Source organism: Arachis hypogaea, chromosome 16 (assembly GCF_003086295.3).
Source record: "Arachis hypogaea cultivar Tifrunner chromosome 16, arahy.Tifrunner.gnm2.J5K5, whole genome shotgun sequence".
NCBI lineage: Eukaryota > Viridiplantae > Streptophyta > Magnoliopsida > Fabales > Fabaceae > Arachis > Arachis hypogaea.
Genome location: NC_092051.1, coordinates 20,329,198 through 20,339,437, shown reverse-complemented (window position 1 = coordinate 20,339,437; position 10,240 = coordinate 20,329,198). Strand labels below are relative to the sequence as shown.

Genomic DNA, 10,240 nt, shown 5'->3' with positions numbered 1-10,240 from the left:
AAATTACTTAATGTTCATATACCTGACTTGGCTCATTTGGCGGAAAAAGTGCGTCAAGTAGAGATTCTTTGAAAATAGAAATAAAAATTTAAAAATGAGAAAAGGTTGTGAAAAGTAAGACTTTTTCTCGAAAAGAAAATGTTTTATATGTCGAAATGAAATCCTCAAGTGAGGAATCTGATTTTAAGTTTTCCTAAGTTGATTTGGCTGAATTAAAGAAAGGTCCACCTTATGTATGCTCTTTGCTTAAGAAAATTATACATGTTGGTAGATCTAATGATATGAAACATAAGAGTGTAAAGAAATATAGTTTTAATATTTCAAAATCTGACCAAATATTTGATGTGTTGCTTGAAGATAAATAATTAGTTTTGCTTTAAGGCAAAATATTGCTTTCAACAAAAGATTTGAAGGGAAAATCCTATCATAAGCTTCATCAAGTAACTAGCCATTCAACTAACAATTGTGTCCGTTTCACGGACTTGATTCAAGAAGCAATTATGGAAGGGAGATTAAAGTTCGATGATGAAAAAAACGACATGAAGGTTGATTCTGATCCCTTCGATGCTAGTGCAAATTTTGCAAAGCCTTTTATAGGGGTCAATATGGTTGGTTTTTCTTATGAGTTTGATACTGTTTTGGGAGATTTCGAAACTAATGTTGGAGTAGTACATCCAGGCGTCGATAAAAGATTGTTGGAGTTTTTGATGCAACAAAGGTTAAAAGATCAAGATGTGTCTTTATGCCCTCGATGTAATGCTGTGTTTGATGCCGATGCTGCAGCTATATTTGAGAAAGAAAGAATGAAAAAAGAAAGAACAAGTTCGTCAAAGACAACCTCCTCGAAGGCAAGAGGGACAAAGTTTTGGTATCCCTCAAAGGAATTTTTCTTCTCTAATGAACCGTTCACAAGCTTTAGGTGTGCAATAGATACAGAATTGTCAGGAGTTTTGTAATCGTGATGCACAATACAGGCGTAATCCTCAAAGAGGTCATCAAGGTTTTTATCGATGTTGTTATCCATATCCTCAAGGAAGAGCCAGAAGAAATCAAGGAGGAAGGAATAAACGACAAATGGTGCAAAGGGAACCATTGAACAATAAAGACAAGGGACAAATCCTTCTGTTCGTTCGCGGTTCCCGTCTATCTGATGGAGAAACGTTTCCTAAAGGAATTTCATTACCAGCTAAATTCGACAAGGGCAAAACTGTAATTGTAGCCCCAATTGACGGCAAAGAGAAAGATGTTGATTTAGATGAAGAATATTTCGAGGAAGGTGAGGAGGAGATGATAAGCACAATTTCTATTATACCAACTAAATATTTAGGAGAATATGAAAGAAATCTAAATGAGGATTATGATGTAGAGGATGAAGAGGCTTTTGCTTTCATTCGATCAGAGGATGAGTTGGGGGTATTTTCAAAGACCAATTGAGAAGCAGAAATCCCATCTTCGACTATTACATGTCATAGCTCCAACACCATGAATCCAATCTCATCCCAACATTGCATTATAACTAGCTTTGACGATACTACCACAAAAACAGTGTTTCAATGTGAAGATCCCACTTGCGCTCGAAGAGTCACTAGTCCTTTTGCAGGAATTGATACACCGCTATAATCAATTACTGAAATGTTAGTAGGAGTCAGATCATCAAAATGTTTCCCATCTTTGTCAACATCCTTTCTGTCAATAAATCAATCGCTGCCCCTCCATGGCTTAAAACTTTATTAACACAAATACCACTCATGTAAACAATGACATGTAATGGTCGAAAATGAGACTTCTACTCCTCAGTTGGTTTTTGAAAATACAACTCATCCTCTGATCGAATGAAAGCAAAAACCTCTTCATCCTTTACATCATAATCCTCATATGGATTTCTTTCATACTCTCCCAGTTGGTATAATCGAAATTGTGCTTACCATCTCCCCATCACCTTCCTCGAAATATTCTTCATCTAAATCGACATCTTTCTCCTTGTCGTCGATTGGGAGTACAACTACAACTTTGCTCTTGTCGAATTTAGCTTGTGATGAAATTCCTTTAGGAAACGTTTCTCCATCAGACGGGAACCGCGAATGATCAGAAGAAGTTGCTCCTTGTCTTTATTATTCAGCGGTTCCCTTTGCACCATTTGTCGTCTATTCCTTCCTCCTCAATTTTTGCTGACTCTTCTTCGAGAATATGGATAACGACTTCGATAAAAATCTCGATGACTTCTTTGAGGATTATGCCTGTACTGTACATCACAATTACGAAACTCCTATCAATTCCGTATCCATTGCACACCTAAAACCTGTGAATGGTTCATTGGAGAAGAGAAATTCCTTTGAGGGACACCAGCACTTTGTCCTTCTTGCCCTTGAGGAGGTTGTTTTTGACGAATTTGTTCTTCCTTATAAGCTAGCTCTTTTTTTCATTCTTTCCTTTTCAAATATAGCTGCAACATCGACATCAAACATAGCATTACATCGAGGGCATAAAGACACATCTCGATCTTTTAACTTTTATTGCATCAAAAACTTCAACAATCCTTCACCGACGCCTGGATATACTACTCGAACATTAGCTTTGAAATCCCCCAAAGCAATATCAAACTCATAAGAAAAACCATATTTACTCCTATAAAAGGCTCCGCAAAATTTACGCTAGCATCGAAAGGATCAGAATTAACCTTCATGTCCTTTTTTCCATCATCGAACTTTAATCTCCCTTCTATTGTTGCTTCTTGAATTAAGCCCCTGAAACGGATACAATTGTTAGTTAAATACCTAGTTGCTTGATGAAACTTGCAATAGGATTTTTCCTTTAAATCTTTTGTTAAAAGCAATGTTTTGTGTAAAAAAAAAAAACTAATTTTTTTTATCTTTAAACAACACATCAAATATTTAGTCAGATTTTGAAATATCGAAACTATATTTCTTTCTACTCTTATATTTCATATCATTAGATCTATCAATATTTACAATTTTCTTAAGCAAATTGCATACATAAGGTAGACCTTTCTTTGGCTCAGCCAATTCAATTTCGGAAAACTCAATGAGATTCCTCACTTGAGGATTCCATTTCGACATACAAAATCTTTTCTTTTCGAGAAAAAGTCTTACTTTTCAACCTTTTCCACATACAAAAACGTCTTTTGCCCCCTTTGTGCATTAGTGAGTATGAAAGCACTAGTTTGGGTGAAAGTGTGTTTGCTCACCACTTCCCCCGTTAGTTGGATTCACCACTTCCCCCTTTTTCGAATGATTTTTTTTTACCGTGCTTGGTAAATTTCTAATGATAAAAATAAAAGTATTAGAAAAATAATTTTTTTTAAAAAAAATTACAATTTACATTTTTTAAAAAGATATTTTTTTCTTAAAAAAAATATTTTTTTACATGATAAATAAACAAAAAAATATTTTTATATTATTATACCAAAACATAATTAATAAATAAAAAAATCTTTTTGTATGAGATATCTAAACATAAAATTACTTTTATTTTTCTATAAGATCTTTTTTTAAAAGATAACTTAACAAACAACAAGATTCTAGCATCTCAATAATATCACTGCAAGCCAATGTGAAAACAAGAAAATGCACAAGACTACCAGCCGGAAACCAAGGAACTATACACCTAAAATTAGTCACCGGCATCACCAGATACAATGACACTGAAAGAAAGAAAAACATAGCAATAATATACCTCATAGCCTTGAGTGAGTGCTGTCACCTTCTTCTCAAGGCGTACCATCTTCTCTTTACCATCATCCAACTTGCTTCTCACATTTTCAAATTCATTCTGTAAAGCTGCTAGCTTCTCCAAGTTTCCAGCAACACTTGATAGACCATAGGCATTACGAGTGGGAAAGTACATAAGATCATTAATGCAAGTTGTATGTGCTTCAACAAATTCATCAAGGAATTCACTTTTGTGCCCCATTGTTACATGAAGGTACTGTGCCTCTTGCTTTATCTACTGATCGGCCTGCCAAGGACAAAATATGAATAAATAACATGCAAAAATGATATTATCAACTCTGCTTACAAGGAAGCCCCAAAACGTTTAATCCTATACTTGCGAAATCACATCATTTGTTTACTATCTAAGGGTGGCCAAGCTTCTAGCATGTGCAAACAGAACTGACAACAAACCATAAAAATGGAAATTAAAGAAAGAAACAAGTAAGCAGATACATCAGTAACACATACAACTTTAATCTCATCTTCCTGAAAATCTTCTATCACAGGGACAACCGGCTCATTTATGCACGCTTGGTTCCTTTGTTTTTCTCCTTATTCACCATCTCATCAAGTGGATACTTAGCATTGTCGTGCTCTGGTAAGGTTAGAAGCTCCTTTATTATCATCTCATCAGCTTGCTCAATAGAGGTTGGTGGAACAAAGGAACTCTTGTCCCCATCAGCTCTCACGAGGGAATTTTTAATAAGCTCCAAAGATGCTTCAGGAGGCCTAGGAACTCCTCTTTGAAGGACTTTTGATCGTTTTTTAAGTAATGCCTGCTGCCTTGCCTCTTCTTCTGCCTTTTCTCTGGCAATTCTGTCAGACATATCCTCTTCAATCTTCTCCTCAAGTTATTCTGCATCTTCGGGACCGGTTGCATCACTATTTGGTACTCATTTTTGGGACGGGGAAAAGAGGAGCCTTCTATATAACTATACGTGCGAGTGAGGTCTTTCCCAAAACAAATAGTGGGATTTGCTCAACCTTCCTGACTTTTTACCGACTACTCCTTGCTGGTGGGTTGACTTCTACAGTACAACGCGGGGACTTCCCTATTCTATATCTTTTTGATCTCGCACTTCCTTACTTCTAATAGAACCTGGAGACGAACTATAGCTCTTCTCTTGCGCGCTTCCCTGCTTTAGCTCACCACTCCACTCATGCTTCTTCTCTTTGGAAAAGCCTTTTAGAAGAAGAATACCAATTCAGACTGCGGAACTGCCTTCTTTCTTTGATCTGGAGCTGCTTATTTCGGTCGGCTTGTGATGAGGGCTACTCGTAGTAAGGCTTTAGTGCCCGTCTGCTTTCTGCCTGAAGCTTGAAAGCAGAGGATGCCCACTAAACTGAAACAAATCCCGTGCTCGCTTTTTGAATCTTCAGTAGGGGAAGCTGCTTAAACCTGAGCGCAAACTTCGTTTCATATCAGCTAACTCATGTTTTGCAGTTTCACACATATCCATGCCCTCATTAATATGTAGTTCATCCCTGAGAGGAATTCTGAGAGGAGTTCCCTTTGGAGTCATGCTGAAAGAATACCCATCCCTTTCTGGAGTCAAACCACTTCTAGGAGTAAGGCCTGCATCTCCAGGAGTTGCAGAGGGAATCTGAATTTCCTTTTTCTTAGGAGTGACTCCGGAAAATTCTGAAGGATGCAACTCTGGGTTCTCTCCTCCTAATAATGGTGTCTGAGACTCCCTCAACCTAGCCAGATTTTCAGCTTCCATCATGATATCATCGCCCTTACCGACTGGTGTTCTCTGAGGAGTCCTTAAAGGAGTCATTCCTTTGTGCAATTTTATTCTTTGCAATGTCTTGCTTCCTTAACTGTGCCTTGACATCAATCCTTCTTTTTCCCTCAAGTTCTTCAATTGTAGTAGGGAACTGGGGCTGTTCCACTGGTCTGTCCTCATCAGTACATCGAAAAACCCCGGAGGAGGCCTCTTCTCAAAGGGAATCTCTGCATTATAGTCAATTCCTTTCCGTTTCCTCCTGCGCTGCCTGACATCAATTCCAGCAGCCTTCAGTTCTCTCTTTTTCTGCAAAGAAGCAAGCCTCCTGGCTTCCTCGAGCTGTTTCTCCCTGGCTTTCCTTTCGTATTGGCCAACCGAGCTCGAGCCTCAGAAAGCATCTCCTTTTCATCCTCATCCATGTCAACAGGATCTGGACGTGCAGGCTTTGACTCAGGATTGGGATCAATCTCGCCAGGCTCATAGTTGTCATCCTTAACACAAGCCGCATCGAGGAGCTTCTCATAGCGCTCGCGGCACTGGGAAGGGGTACATCCAACAATGGGAGCAATTGTTCTCCACTGTGTTGGCATAAGCTTCGCAAGATGAAGCAATTTCTCATCCTCCTCTCTTGTCCACTCAGTCTGCATACAAAAGCATAAAACTAAGGGATCACCACACTCTACTCCAGAAACATGTCCAAATCCAATTCTGAGTCCAACATACACACCATAAGTTACAATTTACGTAATACAACGTAAAAAAGAGCAACAAAATGTTTAAATCCCAGGAGGGAAAATAAAATAAACAAACAAAAATTGAGGAATAAAGAAGGGACCTTTTTGATGGAAGGATCGAGCCACTCGTACCAGCGAGCCTTGCATTGCTTGGCGGATTTGCGGACGAGGAGGAAGAAATGCGATCCCATTGGTTCTAGCCGCATTTCATAACAGCAGCTTTGAGGACTTCATCTTCGGTGTTCTTCCAAACACCGCCCTTTATCATAATCCTCATTCTGCGCCCTTTGTGTTTCACAACTCCCACTTGATTAATGATGAAGAAGATGAGAAGGAAGAAGGAGAAGGCAGCAGGCATAGATAAAAATCATAAAAATGAAGGATTTTAATTTATTCAAATTAAAATGAAATATTTATTCAAATTGATTCCCAAAAATTTGTAAAGTGGACATTTTGGTCTCTAACAAAAATTAATTATATAATTGGTCTTTAAAGTTTTTTGGCGTCAGAACAATCTAACATATGAATTGGTCTTTTTTAACACCGTTCTGATAAAGTACTAATAGAACAATCTAACATATGAATCAAGTTGGTGACTTAGCCGTTAAGTGCCATGTGTTAAATTAGGACAAATTAGTCCCTCTTAAGCAAATCATTTGTTCGTGACCTGAGTGATCTCGGGTGCTTGACGGGTCGGGTGGCAATGAGAGGATGAGCGGGTGAGGCCTTGGACTAACTTGGAGCGGGTGTAGAGATGCGGGTTGAAAAGCTGGTGACGCCGGAGGCAGTGTGGACGGAGGGGGTGGCCACCTGCAAGGACACTCTGACGATCAAGTCAGTGTCCGTACGAGGTGATAGCCAAATTAGGTAAGATGTTACGTACCTTGGGAGGAGAGCTGACCTCTTCCCTTATATACTGTGCTGGATGGACCCATAGGTGACCTAGCCCACTGGCCAGGGAGCTTCTATGAGCTGTCCTGGTCCACGTTGGGGGAGGAGCAGGTCATTCCGGTTTCCGGGTCGGGGCATCGGGTGCTTCCCCGAGGGTACCGACCCGACCGGTCGCTGGGGGTGGTGACTTGGGCCGCCTAGTGGCAAGTCGGGCATGCTTCGGGTCGGGTGTTGGGGACCAACCCGTCGGGTTATCCCTGTTGTGGGGGATGGTTCGGGGATTGGGTCGGAGGTGATGCTCCGACCAGTCGACCAATCGGGCTGGACTTGTGGCGGTCCGTAATAGTGCCCCCAACGCGCCAGCCTTGAGGTTTGAAGCTTGTGACTAGGCGCGTTTGTCCTACTCGCCGAGTCGGGACGTGTTCCTCTTCTCAGGAGCTCGTTGATGGCGTCCGTGTTCCTCACGCGTGGTCAAATCGTCTCTCCCTTGGCACTGCCTCCTTGGCTTCTGCGCTGAGCATTAAATGCCCATCATTTCGTGATTTGAAAGAGGCGTGAAATGACAATTATGCCCTTCTCTTTTGGCGCTCCTTTGGTGGTTATGTCTTTTGGTCTTTGCCCCCTTTTAATTTCGTAACTTCTTCTTCACTTTCCTCTTCTTCTTCTTCTTCTTCTTCTTCTTCTTCTTCTTCTTCTTCTTCTTCTTCTTCTTCTTCTTCTTCTTCTTCTTCTTCTTCTTCTATTTTCTCTCATTTACTGCTTCTTCTTGTTCTTCTTTTGCCCTTCGCTACTGCTTTGGCCTCCTTTATGCTTTCAATGCTGCTTCGCCCTTTGGATTCTTCCTTCGATTTTGCACATTCTGCATTTTCCTGGTATGTTGTTTTTACAGTTTTCCTTGCTTACTTTTCCCTTTGGTATTTCCTTGGGTATTTTCCTTGTGCATGCCTGGGTTTTGTTTGTTCTTCTTTTAGAGGGGGCGCCACTGGGTATTTTCTTAGCTTTTGCTTAGGTTCTGGGTTAGTATAAGGGTGCATGGAGGGTGGTTTAGGGAGTTGTAGCTTGTTTTTCATTGTTTTTAGAGTTCCCGACCTCCCGTGCTGACTAAGTGGTGCCCCCGCTGTAGGTATGGTCGAGCATCCCGTGGTTCCAAACATGGCTCAGCGGTCGCTAGCCAATTTCGTCGACCACTACGCCTGGGTTACTTTCGACGTGAAGGATACCCCATTCGGGGTTACCCGAGAGAGCCTCCAAGAACTTCACCAGGCTGGGCTTTTGTGCGGAGGGGGTCCCGAGGAGGCGTTCTATCAGGTCTACGTTCCTGCTGACCGGAAACACGTTTGCCATAAAAATTTGGCGTCTCTGCGTGTGGTCAATTGGTTGTGGGTTTATAGACCAATGTTTACTACTCTCGGATTTTGTCTTCCGTTTTCCCCCTTTGTGATGGGTTTGTTAAATCGGTACAATGTTGCTCCGTCGTAGCTGCATCCAAATAGCTGGGCCGCTATTCGCTGCTTTGAGATGGTCTACGAGTATCTGGAGATCCCGATCTCCGTGAATGTTTTCCTCTATCTCTTCCTCCTTACCAACCCTTCTCGGGAGGGGAAGACGAAAAAGGGGTACATGTCCTTTAGGGCTCAGCAAGGTCGTAGGATCTTTGGCCTTTTTGAGGACTCCTTTCACGGTTACAAGTCAACTTTCTTTAAAGTCAGACCGGTTGAGGGCCATCAACCTTTCTGGCTTACAGCCGAGGGAGAGAGACGGATCCCGACCTATTGGAGCTTTGGTGCGGGGTCCGATTACTTAATCAAAATATCTTATGATTGGTTGAGCTCGGAAGAGCATAATATTGCCGACATCCTGTTGGCCATTTTTGGCGAGAAAAATCTAAATCCTCATATGGTTATGGGGGATCGGGAGACCGGTCGGTCATATGTTGGTGAGTTCTTTGTTTTTCTTGTATTTTTGCTTAATGTTTCACTTTTCCCTTGCTTACATCTTTGCTTTTGGTGTGTAGTTTCCATGGCTGGTGGGAAGGCTACTATGGCTGATCTAATGAACCTCATTCAAGAGAGTGATGAGGACTCCTCGGCGACTCCTTCAGCGGATCATGGTCAGGAGGTCGCTGGCGAGGGTAGTGATCAGGTTGCTGGGGCTGACCAGGGGCATGTGGAGCCAGCTGAGGTCCCTCCTAAGAACACCTCAGGGAACCCAGATGTTGAGGAGGAGGTCCCTTTTGAGGAGGAGGGTCTGGGATCTGGTGATGATGACTTGCAGATTGTTGGTAATCCGAAGAAGAGAAAGCGGGACTCAGGGAAGGCTCTTTCCGTCAAAGAAAAGAATTTCGATGTTGGGGGTTTCATTGAGTCCCAATTTCTCCCGGGCACCGAGAAGTTTTTTCGAGATGCCGACCTTGCAGGCCAGGCAAGATGGATTTATCACAGCCTTTTCCGAGCTGCCGCTATTGCCAAGAAGGTGGAACCTGTCTTGGGAAATATTCATATTTTGGAAGGGAAACTTCGGAACTCCCAAAAGGATCTGACAGACTCGAGATCTCGGGAGGAGTCTCTGAAAAAGAAATTGACTGAGCAGGAGGAGAAGGCAGAGGAGGATGCCAAAGAGATTAACAGGCTGGTAGAGCGGGACCTCTCACTGATGAAAGATTTGAATGCTTCTCGTGCTGAAACTGCTGCTGCTGAGCGAAAGGTTAAGGACGTAGAGGAAAAACTTGCTTTGGCAGAGAGCTTAACTGTCACCTTAAAGAAGAAAAATAGAGAGCTTACGAAGGGGACCCGGAAGGCCGTCACTGAGGAGGGCATTAAGGCTCAGGTGGCTGTGTTGGCTCCCGACCTCGATCTTTTTCAAATTGGGGCCTTCAAGACAGTTAAGGATGGGAAGATTGTGGATATCCTCAAGCCTTGAGATCGAGACTTCTCCTTCCTCCTTTTTCCTTTTATCTTAGTGTTTCTGGACATTATTTTGGGCCTGTTTGTGGCGCCTTTGGTTGTAATGGATGCTTTTAATACTTTACTTTATTTAGGTCGTTTTGTGTTTTTGCTTTGGTATTTGCTGGCTTGGGCCATCGTGGCTTTGCTTTTTTATTACTTTGCTTATCCGAGCCGTCGTGGCCTTTTTGGTGTTTGGTTTACCGTTTTTA

At 41.8% G+C, this 10,240-nt stretch overlaps 1 pseudogene; it reads right to left on the bottom strand.

Moving 5' to 3' along the window:
• Positions 1 to 1,683: 1,683 nt before the first annotated feature.
• On the bottom strand, positions 1,684 to 6,660 carry LOC112758336 (cell division cycle 5-like protein; annotated as a pseudogene).
• Between the last annotated feature and the right edge of the window lie 3,580 nt (positions 6,661 to 10,240).